Raw genomic sequence first — 14730 nt, 5'->3', positions numbered from 1 at the left:
AAAGTAATAGCTATGTCTAGTAGTTCTAATGGTCCAAGGTCTTAGAATAGTTGGGTCATTACGTGGTAATATTCCAATTTGTCCACTATTAGTTGATAAAATTATTTCTTTCACTTCTGAATTCCAATCAATTTGATTTGGGGTCAGTACACAAAGAATTAAGGTCATTTCTTCAATTTGTTCTCCATTTCTAAGTTCATAGCCTTTGCAGTAGCTTCATTAATGTTACCTACCAAATAAAAAAGTCTGTTCAAGAAGACCATCTAATTCTCCAGAAAGAATCAATTTAAACCCTTTAATTGTTTTTGCTATACCAGCATATTTCCCCGGGGAACCTGTAAATACTTCTTCCATGAAAAAGGTTGTGACAAGAAATGCTCAATTTTCCGTGCTCTTGCTACGGTTAAGCGATCGTCTTCGGATAATTCGTTTAACCCAAGAATAGCTATAATGTCTTGAATCTCTTTATAACGTTGTAAAGTTTCTTTAACTCTTTACGTAGTTTGATAATGTTCTTCACCAACAATCTGAGGTTGGAGCATCGTTGATGTTGAATCTAAAGGATCTACTGCTGGATAGATACCTTTGGCAGCCAATCCTCTTGATAGTACAGTAGTCGCATCTAAATTTGCAAATGTCATGGCCGGAGCTAGAACGGTCAAATCGTCCGCAGCTACATAAACTGCTTGAATAGAAGTTATGGACCCCTCTTTGGTTGAAGTAATTCTTTCTTGTAAAGAACCCATTTCAGTACTGAGAGTGGGTTGATAACCCACAGCAGAAGGCAGTCTGCCTAATAAGGCGGATACTTTGGATCCTGCTTGGACAAAACGAATGATATTGTCAATAAATAGAAGTATGTCTTGTTCATTAACATCTCAGAAATACTCCGCCATAGTTAGAGCAATTAAACCAACTCTCATATGGTGGTTCATTCATCTGACCATAGACTAGAGCCACTTTTTATTTGGCAATATTTTGTTCATTAATTACGCCAGATTCTTTCATTTCCATGTAAAGATCATTTCCTTAACGTGTACGTTCACCTACTTTGCCAAATACGGATATGCCCCCATGAATGTTGTCAATGTTGTTGATCAATTCCATAATGAGTACTTTTTTACCTACTCCAGCACCCTCGAAGAGTCCTATTTTTCCTCCACGACGATAGGGGCTAAAAGATCTACTACTTTAATTCTTGTTTCGAAAATCGATAATTTTGTATCTAATTGTATAAAGGCAAGTGTAGATCTATGAATAGGAGATTTTGTGCGAGTATCTACCAGACTTAAATGATCAACGGGCTCCCCAAGTATGTTGAAAATTCGTCGTAGTGTCGCTCCACCGACTGGAACACTTAAAGGAGCTCTAGTGTCAATCATGTCCATTCCTCTCATTAGACCATCTGTAGCACTCATAGCTACAACTCTAACTCAATTATTTCCTAATAATTGCTGCACTTCACTAGTCACATTAATTTGTTGACCAACAGTATCTCGACCTTTAACTACTAGAGCATTGTAAATATTAGGCATTTTCCCCGGCGGAAAAGCTACATCCAGTACCAGACTAATGATTTGAGCAATACGCCCTGGGTTTTTATCAAGCGTGGGAACCCCATGACTAGAAGTAGTAGGATTTATTCTCATAAAAAAAGAAAAAAATGTCAAAAAATATTGTGAAATTGAAATAAAAAATAAAGGTTCGAGAGCAAAGCAAGTTAAGTTGATCGGTTAATTCAATTAAGAGATGGGCGTTAGCACTCGTTTTCTTTGGTAAAAAAATATTCAACCAAATCCAATTCAATTGTTTAGTTATTTTTTTTATTCAATTTCAATGAGTGAATTTTCAAGTTCAACCAAAAGCCATTAAACCCCAATTTCAAATTCAAAATAAAATATCAAGCGGATGAATAAAATTTTTGAGAAACCCGTGGAATTCGAACCCGAACTCCATTTATGCTTCATTTTTCTATCTCAATGACTCTTATTGCCTCTTTCAACATGTTGATGTAGGCTTAGCCTATTATTATTTTAGAATATTTTATTTTTTATATCCATACCCCTTCTTTCTTTTCATGGACGAATTTCGCCTGTTTTTACATCTAATCTAGGATTTACACATACAACATATATTACTATCAATGGCCCATTTATTATATATTTTAATTCAAAAATAAAGGATATGAGATTGGAAACTTGAAAAAACAAGATAGGGTTGCACTATAAATATGAAAGAGTATACAATAATGATGTACTTGCTGAATCAAATACCACGATCTAATAACGAACCGTTCGTTCTGATCAGTTGATAATATTAGTTGATAATTTTGTGAAAGATTCCTGTGATAAGGTTTCATTAACTCCTAATTCATGTCGAGTAGACCTTGCTATTGCGAGAATTCTTAATTCATGAGTTGTAGGGAGGGACTTATGTCACCACAAACAAAGACTAAAGAAAGTGTTGGATTCAAAGCAGGTGTTAAAGATTATAAATTGACTTATTACACTCCGGACTATGAAACCAAAGATATTGATATCTTGGCACCATTTCGAGTAACTTCTCAACCTGGAGTTCCCCTTGAAGAAGCTGGGGTTGCGGTAGCTGCTAAATCTTGGTACATGGACAACTGTATGGACGGATGGGCTTACCAGCCTTGATCGCTACAAAGGTTGATGCTACCACATCGAGCCCGTTACTGGAGAAGAAAATCAATATATTGTTTATGTAGCTTATCCCTTAGACCTTTTTGAAGAAGGTTGTGTTACCAACATGTTTACTTCCATTGTGGGTAATGTATTTGGGTTCAAAGCCCTGCGCACTCTACGTCTAGAAGATTTGAGAATCCCTCCTTCTTATACTAAAACTTTCCAAGGTCTGCCTCATGGGATCCAAGTTGAGAGAGATAAATTGAACAATTATGGCTGCCCACTATTGGGATGTACTATTAAACCTAAATTAGGGTTATCCACTAAGAATTACGGTAGAGCAGTTTATGAATGTCTTCGCGGTGGACTTGATTTTACCAAAGATGATGAGAACATGAATTTCCAACCATTTATGCGTTGGAGAGACCGTTTCTTATTTTGTGCAGAAGCAATTTATAAATCACAGGCTGAAACAGGGGAAATTAAAGGACAGTACTTGAATGTTACTGCAGGTACATGTGAAGAAATGATCAAAAGGGCTTTATTTTCCAAAGAACTGGGATGTCCTATCGTAATGCATGATTAATTAACATGAGGACTCACTGCAAATACTAGCCTGGCTCATTATTGTCGAGATAATGGTCTATTTCTTCACATCCACTGTGCAATGCATGCAGTTATTGATAGACAAAATAATCATGGTATACACTTTCGTGTACTAGCTAAAGCATTACGTATTTCTGGTGGAGATCATATCCATGCACGTACTATAGTGGGTAAACTTGAAGAGGAAAGAGAAATCACTTTGGGATTTGTTGATTTACTACGTGATGATTTAATTGAAAAAGATCGAAGTCGTGGTATTTATTTCACTCAAGATTGGGTCTCTCTACCAGGTGTTCTTGCCCGTGGCTTCAAGGGGTATTCACATTTGGCATATGCCTGCTTTGACCGAGATCTTTGGAGACCATACTACAATTTTGTGAAGGAACTTTAGGACATCCTTGGGGAAATTCACCCAGTACTGTTGCTAATCGAGTAGCTCTAGAAGCATGTGTACAAGCTCGTAATGAGGGACGTGATCTTGCTTGTGAGGGTATTGAAATTATTCATGAGACTTGTAAATGGAGTCCTGAACTAGCTGCTGCTTGTGAAGTTTGGAAGGAAATCAAATTTGAATTTGAAGTAATGGATGCGTTGTAATCTAGCAATTACTTTCTATTCCTTGTTCTTATTCTTAAATTAAATTTTGAATTGAAATTAAACTCGCCAAATATTTTACTAAAAAGATTGACCCAAATACAAGGATACTGTTGTATAGATTTTTGATAGATCCATACATAATATACAAGATCTCAAATACAAAAAAAATAGAAGACGAAACCACTTAAACCTTTCTATTGTTTGTTGAATTCACAATTAATTATGAATCCTTAGGATTTGGGTATTCTTTTTTAATTATATTATTTTATTTCTATGTATATCCTGCGGTTTCAAATCATGGATCGAGTCGAATATCACAACTTCTTCTACCCATCTTATATATTTTCCTTTTCATTTTTTGTTGTAATAGAAAATGTTTAGTAGGCAAGATTTTACGAAAAAGTTCTTCAGATTTATAGGAGAGAATCATTTTTTTCTTTTTTTCAATGCGAATTTGACACAGCATGGGGAACCAACTATTTCAAATTAATTATTTATAATTGAAAAGGGGATTTCATCATATTTTAGCACATATAGCAAAATGATACTACAGGTTCTCAAAAAAGAATTTTTTTTTTCAGTACCCCACTTCATCAAATAACTATTCATCTATTGTATTTTCATGTAAATAGGGGCAAGAAAGTTCTATGAACAAGCAACGATTTGATTCAATGTTGTTTAGCAGGGTATTAGAATACAAGTGTGGGCTAAGCAAATCGATAAATATTCTTGGTGATCCTATTGAAAATATGAGTGTAAATGAAGATCAAATTCGAAATGATATGGATAAAGACATCCCTAGTGGGAGTGATAGTGCAATTCTAGTCACAGTAATGTTGATCATTTAATCGACGTCAGGCACATTCAGAATTAATAATGGTGTTTTTGGGTTTAGGAATTGTTCTTACAATTTCTAGTTGTAATATTTAAGCCAATTTTTTAGCATAGGAGTTTTGTAATTTATCTTTAAAATTATGCATAAAAATATATTGAAGCCTGAGCTCGAGCCTAGCCCCGAGGTGTTGCCTGCACCAGCCAACCCATGCATGCCTGCCCTCTACGCCCGTGTGCGCCAGCCGCACGCCTGCCTACTGCTAGCCTGCGCCACCCGCACCCGTGCGCACATCAATGCCCAGGCCCTTGCCCGTGCGCACATCACTGCTCAAGCCCGTGTCGAGCCAGGCTAGTGTGCGCCCCAGCCGCGCCTAGCCCGCCCAGCCATGAACACCGCCGGACCACCCTCCAATCGTCGCACCATTGGTACATACCAAGGGTTTGTATTTTACAAACCCTAGTGTATTGTTACCATAATTAATGTAATTATTCATTTAATTAAAAATTAAAATTGTTTTAATTTGGAAATTTCTTTAATTGAAAAAATATTGATTATTTTCTTTAATTAAAAATGTTTTAATTTTTATCTTCCATAATTAAAATTGTTTTAATTAAAAATATCCAAAAAAAAATTAATTTTAATTTATTAAAATGAAATTGTTTAATTTTATCTTTTGATTTAAATTACCCAAATTCAAATTGGGTCTTAGAAACCATTTGGGTGTTAAAACTCAAAGTTTAATTATTTTAAAAGTTTGTTTAAAATAATTAAAAAGTTGTGTAATTAAAAATGGATATGGAAAAGAGTGGCATTGGCTCAACAAGACTACATCTTAAGGTTCAAGATCAAAGTGCTCTTCATCAGGCCTTAGTTAGTATAGATTACATTTTCATGTATTTTTTTGCAAGTGTTGTAATCTTTCTAGAAATACCCAAAAGTTACTATACCCACTTTATTTTCTTATTATAAATGTTTGAATGTGATTAAAATATTTAATATTTTGTCATGCATTATAACATGTCAGTCATATACCCACATAGTATGTTATTAGCATGCATTACATTCGTATAGAAACATACTATTAGGAACGTCCTATATTTTTTTATATGTTTATATATGATAAATCATATGATAATAAATTTAGTCTTAATTAGTTAATATGGTAAATCAAAATTAAAGTTGTTTAATTTGTTGTTTTAATGAAAGCTATTTTATTAAAATAAAAATGATATTCTCTTAATTAAAGCAAAATTAGAAATAGAATTAAGGGAACAATTTTGTTTTTTGTTTTGCTTAATTGGATTAGAAATTATTAGAATATCATTTGTTAAAAATAATTAAATTTATTTTACAACTAAATTAAAAAATATTGATTTTGTGAAAAAATACACATTTTCCAAAATAATGAATGGGAGAGGGAGTTATGACAATAAGTCTCATAGTCTCCATTATTGGTTGAACACCGAGAGACAGAGGAAGGGCCTTATGTCGCCTCCATTTGCGGCCTCCCTAAGGAAAGGCTTCCGAATATGTTTATTTTATCTCAAAGTTGACTTCTCTTATGAGAATATAATTAGTGATTTATTTCAAGTTTGACTGACCCTAAGACTCACTCTTGAGTTAAGTCATTGATTGAAAATAATGGGTTACACTCCAAAGGTGTATCTAGGCTTTCGAGCACGACTAGTGCATCTTGACCAAACTAGCGGTAGTTCATAAGTCAAAAGAGAAGAATGCATTTTTAAGTTTTCACTTAGGAAATTGAGATTTGTCTCAAAATTAATTTGGAGTTAGTCTGACCTACCCCAAGGCGGTCCATTAATTTTCAAATTATTTTATCGTGGATTAGTATATATTTTTATGTGTTTTTATATGTTGCATTCATGCATCATAATTAGTTTTCCAAATAAAATCTTATATTTATTATATGTTTTAATTCATTATACATTATTTATTTATTTCCAGGAACAATGGTTAATTCTCTTAATCCTGATCATATACTTCAAAACTTGGGAAATCAAACATACCTCATTGACAAACTCTTGGAAAATATTCCATTTAGTCTTAACCACGTAAGAAGATGGTATGATGGGATTCACATTGTCTTCGGAACACAAAACTTGTATGGAGCGATCTATGATCTACCACCAGAGGTTCCAAGCTTTTCATCCATCTTTGATGAACATGAAAAATATGGTGAATGGATGAGATCGAATCACCTACCACGTCAATGCATGTTATCTACCATGCATGGCGACATTAAAGAAAGATATATGGTTATTGAAAGTGCATACAAGATGTGAGCCATGATAAAGAATGATGATATAGCACATGCTCAATTTTTGAAATACGGGGTAAATTCAATTTACTCAAAAACTTTTCTTTAATATGTGTAAATGTTTTATTCAAAATTATGTCTCTAATATTATTTTTCATGTGGTCTTGTTTTTAGGGATGCAGAAATCTTTTGAGAAAAAGAGTAGTTGCATTGAAACCAAAGCGAAGAAGAAAAGATGAAGACAATTGAATAAGAAAAGATTAGTTTAGAAGTTTATTTTGTTTACTTTAAAAAACTTTAAATTTTTTGTCATTTTGAAATAGTTGATTTTCATTATGAAAGAAATTAATAAGTTCTTTTTCTTTAAAGTAGTTCTAGAATTGTTTCTAGAAACTATGTTTTTAGATTCCTTTATTTGATGAATGAACACGTTTAGTATTTCTTTTGAATAATAAATTCAGTTGTTATTTTTGAAATATACTTGTTCCACCTATTTCATCAATGAGTATAAATGATAATTATGAATAATTTCTTACTGTGCAAATCATAGATTTAATAAGACATCTTATTCCAACCACAATTAAGTGAAACATATATGTGAATTATTTTTTTAGAATGGTTTCTAATTAATTAGGCACATAAAACAAATAAAAGACAGTCTTTTATTGCAACCATTCAATGGGTCTCTCCCTGTTTATATATTCTGTTAATTAAAGTTAACCAAAATGAAATTTATCTAATAAAGGCTCAAAAATCACATAATTGTTTAGCTAATACATAGAGATGTATGTTGAAACTTTTAATGTAGCTAAAAGAGATAATAAATAGTAAGTCAATATTGATTGACATTTATTTAAGATGTATTTAACTTTGATCAAATGCAAAGAAAACTTCTAGAAATTTTCATGCAACATTCAAAGTAAAATCACTTCAAAATTTGTTTGATATGATCAAAAGAAAGTCTACACTCAAATTTGGAATTCAAGTAATTTGCATGTAAACTTGGAATTCAAACTCAACTCACATACAACGAGAATGCTAAGCAAAATTAGTATTTTAGAAATGGGATATAATCATATTAGATAAGATTAAATAGATAATGAGTAATCATTATCATCTTTATTATTTCTATAATTTTAGCACTTGTTATACTATGTACATGTTTGATTGTATAGCAACAAAGACTTAGAAGTTGGGATTCACAAGTGGTTATGTGAATAAATTAAAAAATTTCCATGGAGTCATTTAGTAAAACAGTTTAATAATCATAAAAGATTACAAAAGAGTTTGTATCTCTTTAATGCTACTGTAATCACTATTGTTGACGCAGTTTTTCGCCAACAGTGTATTAAGAAATAATAAGGTAGATTAGTACTTAGTAATAAACCTTAATAAAAAGATGACATGAACTCACAAGAACACAAATATATTTTACGTGGTTCAGTGGTTAAAATCCACCTAGTCCACGAGTCTATATTATTGCTGTTTCTCTCTGTATTTTGGCAGAGTTTCAGTATTACAAAATAATCGGTCCCTGTTCCTGTCCAATATTCTCAGTATTTATAGAGAAATTCCATGGACAGGTTTGGGTAACCGCGTGAGTCAATCACACACATAGATATTTATTACATTTAATACATATATTTCTCATTTATAATTGGATATGACCTGATCATAAAGTAAAATGTTCTCCTAATAACTGGGACATTAAATATGACAGGCTGGTCATAAATAATCGTATAAAAGTACCCGAGTCTTTGGGGATTCGCGGGTACGTAAAATATCAGAGATGCCATGAGCCAGGTATCTCTCCAAGCTCGTACTTCAAAAACTGTTTGAATATTATGATCTCGCGCTTCACAACCTTCATGTCTATAGCTCGGGTTAAACCCAGGACGCTTAACACCACATGTGCCCATGTGAAACTGGAGTTGCTTACGTGGATAATAAGCAGATATCATTCCCTTGGTTATTTCTCCGCATATTTATTTGCTAGCTGTACCCGAACTGAGTGAATGACTTGAGCTAAAATTATGGTACTGACTGTGATCGCGATGAATCCTGAGGAAAGAAGGGATGCAAGGAAAATACTATATTAAGCACCGAGGTATGTGATAGTGGATAGAACAACTGACTACATTTTCTAGAAAAAACCAAATAAAGGAATAGAGGTTCTCCAGACAGGCTTGGACAATACCGGGGGCTCGGCCAAGTGTGTTTTTAGGTCGAGGAATGCCTGCTCGCACTCCTCAGTCCATTCAAATTTCTTGTTTCCTATGAGAAAGTTGTAGAATGGCAAGCACTTGTTAGTGGATTTTGAAATAAAATGAATCAAAGCTGCCACCTTTCCAGGCAGGCCTTGAACTTCTTTATGTGACTTGGGCGAAGGCATTTCTAATAATGATCTGATTTTATCAGGATTCTCCTCTGTCCCCCTCGTATTGACTATGAATCCCAGAAATTCTCCCGATGCCACTCCGAAAGTACACTTGTAGGGGCTCAACCTCATGTCATACTTCCTTAAAATTTCAAAACATTCTTTCAGATCGAATACATGGTTATCGACAGTCTTGGATTTGATAAGCATATCATCGACATACACTTCCATATTTCTCCTAATCTGGTTAGAGAACATTTTGTTAACTGACTACAGATATGTAGCTCTGACATTCTTCAGCCTGAAGGGCATAACTTTATAACAATATATGTTTGTTGGGGTCATGAAGCTAGTATGTTCCTGGTCTGCAAGATTCATCGTGATTTGGTTATACCAAGAATATGTATCCATGAAGGACATGTGCTCGCGACCTGTCGTATCGTCTACCAACTAATCAATCCTTGGTAATGGAAAGCAATCCTTGGGGCAAGCTTTGTTCAGGTCGGAGAAATCGATGCAGGTCCTCCATTTCCCGTTTGGCTTTGGGACCAGCACGGGATTGGCAACCCAGATCGGGTATTTTGCTTCACGAATAAACGCGCACCTTTGCAATCAAGTTACTTCTTCCTCCAGTGCTTCAGCTCGGACTGTTCTCAAATGCCTCTGTTTTTGGGATTTTGCAGGCACGTTCTTTTCCAAGTTTAGAGTGTGCATGATTACACTCTGGCTTATTCCCACCCTATCTTCATATAACCGGGTGAAGACGTCCAGATTCTTTTGTATGAAATTGATCAGCTCCTTCTTCCTTTCATCATCAAGATTTTTCCCAATCTTAACATCTCTTGAAGCTTCTTTGGGGTCTATACTTACTTTCTTGAGCTCCTCAATGGCCTGAAGCTCTGAACTATCTTCGCCCATTCGTGGGTTAATGTCTTCACGTGGTGCGATGCCACTATCCTCTGCTTGCTGAGGTTCTTCCATCCCACAAGTACCTTCTACTCCCTGGGACTCCTCACTTCTGTCACTTATGACCATAGTTTGCTGCCCGGGTTGTGATTTTATCTTCATAGAAATGCTATAGCATTCTCTGGCAGCGAGCTGATCACCTCCGATGGTTCATATTCCCACAGCTGAGGGGAATTCTATTGCTAGGTGGCGGATAGAAGTTATGGCTTCAAATGCCATCAGTGCAGGTCAGCCCAAAATTGCATTGTATGCAGCTGGACAATCGATCACAACAAACTCAAGTAACTTGGAGACATTTCGCGAGCCTTCTCCCAATGTTACCACTAATTCGATTATCCCGATGGCTGTTGATCCTTCGCCAGAAAATCTGTACAGATTCATTGAGGTCACCTTCAGTTCTGTGACAGACAACCCCATTTTTTCCAAAATGGATCTAAAAAGTAGATTCACAGAACTCCCGTTATCTACCAGTGTCCTCCGTACCCTCCGGTTAGCGAGCTGAACGGTTATGACCAAAGGATCATTTTGTGGGAATTGGACATGGCTAGGATCCTCTTCTGTAAAAATGATTGGTTGTTTTTCCAATCATTGTTGTTTCGATAACTGCTGTTCTAGGGTGAATTCCACTCAGTTGTGGGATTTCAGTTCGTTAATATACCTCTTCTGGGCTCCTCTGCTCATGCCTGCCAGATGAGGTCCTCCCGAAATGGTGGTTATACCTTCTCCTATTATTCGAGGAGGATTGTCCTGATTCAGTTGAGTTTCAGTTTGATTGACTGGAGCTTCGGGAGCTGACGAAGGGTTTTGTCCAGCGGGCTGATTAGGGACCACCCGATTTGGGGTGTACTTGGCCAAAGGTCTTGCCTTAATGAGAGTCTCAATCTCATCCTTTAGTTGTCTACAGTCATCAGTGTTATGACTAATATCATTGTGGAATTGGCAGAATTTCGAAGGATCTCTCTTCATTCTTTGGTTTTTCAATGGTTCTGGCTTCTTCCATGGAAGGCAAGTAGAATTGGCTAGGAAGATGTGCTCTCTAGTATCCGTGATGTTGGTATAGATTGTGTAAACAGGCTTGAATTTCTCCTCGGAGTTATTTTTCTTTGTTCCGTCTGGTCACCCTCACCATTTCCCTTCCTCTTATTATTTCCCCCTTGGTTATTATGGATAACGGTTTGAGCCATAGCTGCAACATCCATTACCGCTCCAACGGGCTGGACAGGGATCTGGCTGGTTCCTGTGACAGAAGCTCACGCCTCTTCTAGGTTAACCCATCTTTGAGCTCGTGCCAAGAACTCATCCACACTATTAACTCCTTTTCTCTGTACTTCCTGCCACAGGTCGCCTCCAACAAGGATTCCTGTCCTCATTGCCATGAGCTTGGAGCTGCCATCGGCATCTCTAGCTCGTGCAGCGAAATTGGCAAACCTACTTAGATATGCCTTCAACGACTCAACAGGTTGCTGCTTTACATTAGCTAATGAATCATCCTTAACCCGAGCTGTCTGGGAAGCCCTGAATTCTCTCTTGAAATCAACAAAAAACTTCTTCCACGAGCTAATGGAATGCCTCTTAAACTGTTTAAACCACTGCCTGGCTGGCCCAATCAAAGTTGAGGGGAATAAAATGCACCTTAGTCCGAGTCCGACATTGTGGGCCATCATCATGGTGTTAAACATCCCAAGGTGATTAGACGGATCCCCATCTCCGTCAAACTTTGACAAGTGTGGCATTCTGAAGCCCACCAGATATGTGGTGGCCGTAATATTTGGAGCGAAAAGCTCGAGCTCATCCTCTGAGTCACAATCATCTTTATCTTTTCTAGATAAAAGCTTCTTCATTTTCTCCTCCATAGGAGCTATCCTCTCGAGGGTTTGGTCCCTAGGTTATTTTGGGGCTGTTCAACAGCTCCCATCCTATCGTACGCGTTTGATGGGTTGTTGTCCTTCCAAGCTCGAGCTTGGTTTTGTGGGGCATTCCCATTATCACGTACTTCGGAAGGACCTCCCTCTTGATGAGTATAACTAACACCATCATCTCGAGCTGAATTTCTTCTCTGCGAATTCAGGCGATCATGCAGATCAGGCTATGGATCGTATCGAGGGCTTTGTGCCGAACTTAGATAATTTCTTAGATCACCCTTAGACCTATCACTTCGACGACGTTTAGTCCAATAACTTCCATTTGCGAAGCTTACAACTCGCGGTTGAGGCCGAGGATCCAGATTCTCAACACATGTCCGTGGGACATAGGTATGGACAGTTGGAGGAGGATTTCTCCTACTGTCTCCATAAGCAGAAATGTCCCACATAGGCTGAGGTGGTGTTGGATGTCTAATTGGTGACATGGGATGCCTAACTGGCGAGGCAATCCTGGTCCCATCTGGGCGAACTAAGTTGGCCCGCCGTTGTTCTGCCCCATTATTCCTAGCTCCTGCGCCTGACGATCCGATCGTGGTGCAAGAGGGTTTGCTGGAACATTCCTAGGCACTTATGAAGGAGGCACCAAACATGGGAATGCGTTTCTAACCGATTGACTGACATGTTGATGACCCCTATGAGGGCCACTAGTGTAACGACCCAAAATTACTATTAAGGCTTAAGGGCCTTGATTAGTGTGGCAGGAGGGCATAATAGGAAGTTATGTGAATTAATGGTGAAAATGCATGATTATATGATATGCATGGTCCTATTATTATATGGATATGTGGAATGCATGTTTATGAGTATTAGATAAGCACGCAGGCCCTGTTTAGCTTGTAAGGGCATAATTGTAATTTTGGCCCGTTAGGGCATAAATGTGATAAACTGTCGAGACCACATTATTATGTGGATATATCTATATTCGCATCATTCGATTCGAGACATTCCTAGGGAGTGGTTAGCTGGAAAGTCAAAACGGGGTTGAATACTCGATTCAGGGCAAGTGGAGCGGTGTTCCAGGTATTAGACGTTTTATGGGGTTATCGGGTTATGAAAATAAATATTTAGAGATATAGTTGAAGTTAGAATGTTTAGGAGGAATTATCGGAGAAATTTACTATTTTGCCCTCGAGGACGCTTTTGGTACCCCGAGCCTTGAGGTAACCTTAGAGACCAAGTTAAATAAAACTAAACATAAGAATCACCCAGAATTCACTAAACCAACCCAAAACACTTCTCCCTTTCTCTCTTTCATTTTCTCTCTAAGCCAAACCAAGGGAAAATCTGGGAATTAAGCAAGAATTTGAGCTCTAGGTTTGGGGATTAACTCAACATCACTTTGTTGATTCAAGTAGAGGCTAAGGTAAGCATTAAAATGTGATTTTATCTAGTTAATTCAGTGGTTATTGGCTGGTTCTCTTAGTTCTTTTTAGGTTTTGAAGTTGAAGATTGAATTTTGGGTTTGATGAGTTTTAAAGCTAGAGTTTGTTAGGTTTTGCTGCTGGAATCATAGTGGAACTTCTGGAATGATTAAACTAAGTTGTTGGGTTGATTTGAGGGGTAAATTGGCTTGGTTTTGGTAGAAAAATGGAGGATTTTTCTGGATTCGAGGGGTCGGGGTGCAGCATTGTTCTTGCTGAGTTGCGGCCCTCTAGAACTTTGGGCGGCCTAAAAGTGGAGGCGTGCCGCGGTGCCCTTCAGGCAAGGCCTCTAGTTGAGCTTGGGGTCCTGGCATGGGTTCTTGGGGCCGCGGTGCTTAGTGTCTTTTCGGACTTTAAGGAGGTTTTAGGCTCGGGAATCCAAAAGTTAAGGCTCAGGATGGATTTTATCACCTGGATTTATAAGATTCAAGGTCCTGAATATTAGAATTATGATTCAAAGATATTTAATGGATTAGAACTTGATGGAAGAATATTGTGGAAGTGTTGTGGCAAGGGTTTCTGCGAGGCTCAGACTAGGGGACTGTGCTCGGGACATCGGTGCTTCGAAAGTTCGGGACACAGGTAAGAAACTGAACCCGTTTAAGTGGATAGGGTGGGACTAAGTGTTCCCTATATTTGTATGCACTGTTATATGATTGTGATAAACCATGTGAACATGTTGGGACTAAGAGCTCCCTATAAATTGTATGATTGTCATGGGGTGGTATTATGCCATGGGGACATGTGATAAACAGCCTAAGAGTGCCAAAATCAATACTTGTGCACAGGGCGCGGCTCAGCCACTGGTAGTTGAGGAAAACTTATTAATCACTGAGCTCGGTTAAGCTGGCCGGAGTTAGTGGATATAGCACTGGGCTTGGCGTAAGTGAGCCAAAGACAGTGGGTTATTACAGAGGGTGCGGCCTAAGGGCGTCGACTCTGGTTATTGCATGACATGTGTACTGTTGTTAGTTGATGTATATGATACACTGAATATCTGGATGTTGGATCATTGGTTTGGCAACTGGTGTTCTTGATTGAGTGAATGTTGTGGCTTGCTGGATAATTGATTAATGCCTT

At 37.3% G+C, this 14730-nt stretch overlaps 2 pseudogenes; one reads left to right on the top strand and one right to left on the bottom strand.

Moving 5' to 3' along the window:
• Positions 1 to 164: 164 nt before the first annotated feature.
• Positions 165 to 1649, bottom strand: LOC133777933 (ATP synthase subunit beta, chloroplastic-like; annotated as a pseudogene).
• Positions 1650 to 2278: 629 nt separating this feature from the next.
• On the top strand, positions 2279 to 3851 carry LOC133777932 (ribulose bisphosphate carboxylase large chain-like; annotated as a pseudogene).
• Positions 3852 to 14730: the final 10879 nt, after the last annotated feature.

This window comes from Humulus lupulus, chromosome 5 (genome assembly GCF_963169125.1).
Source record: "Humulus lupulus chromosome 5, drHumLupu1.1, whole genome shotgun sequence".
Lineage (NCBI taxonomy): Eukaryota > Viridiplantae > Streptophyta > Magnoliopsida > Rosales > Cannabaceae > Humulus > Humulus lupulus.
Note: the sequence above shows the minus strand (reverse complement) of the source record. Positions and strands in the feature narration are given on the sequence as shown.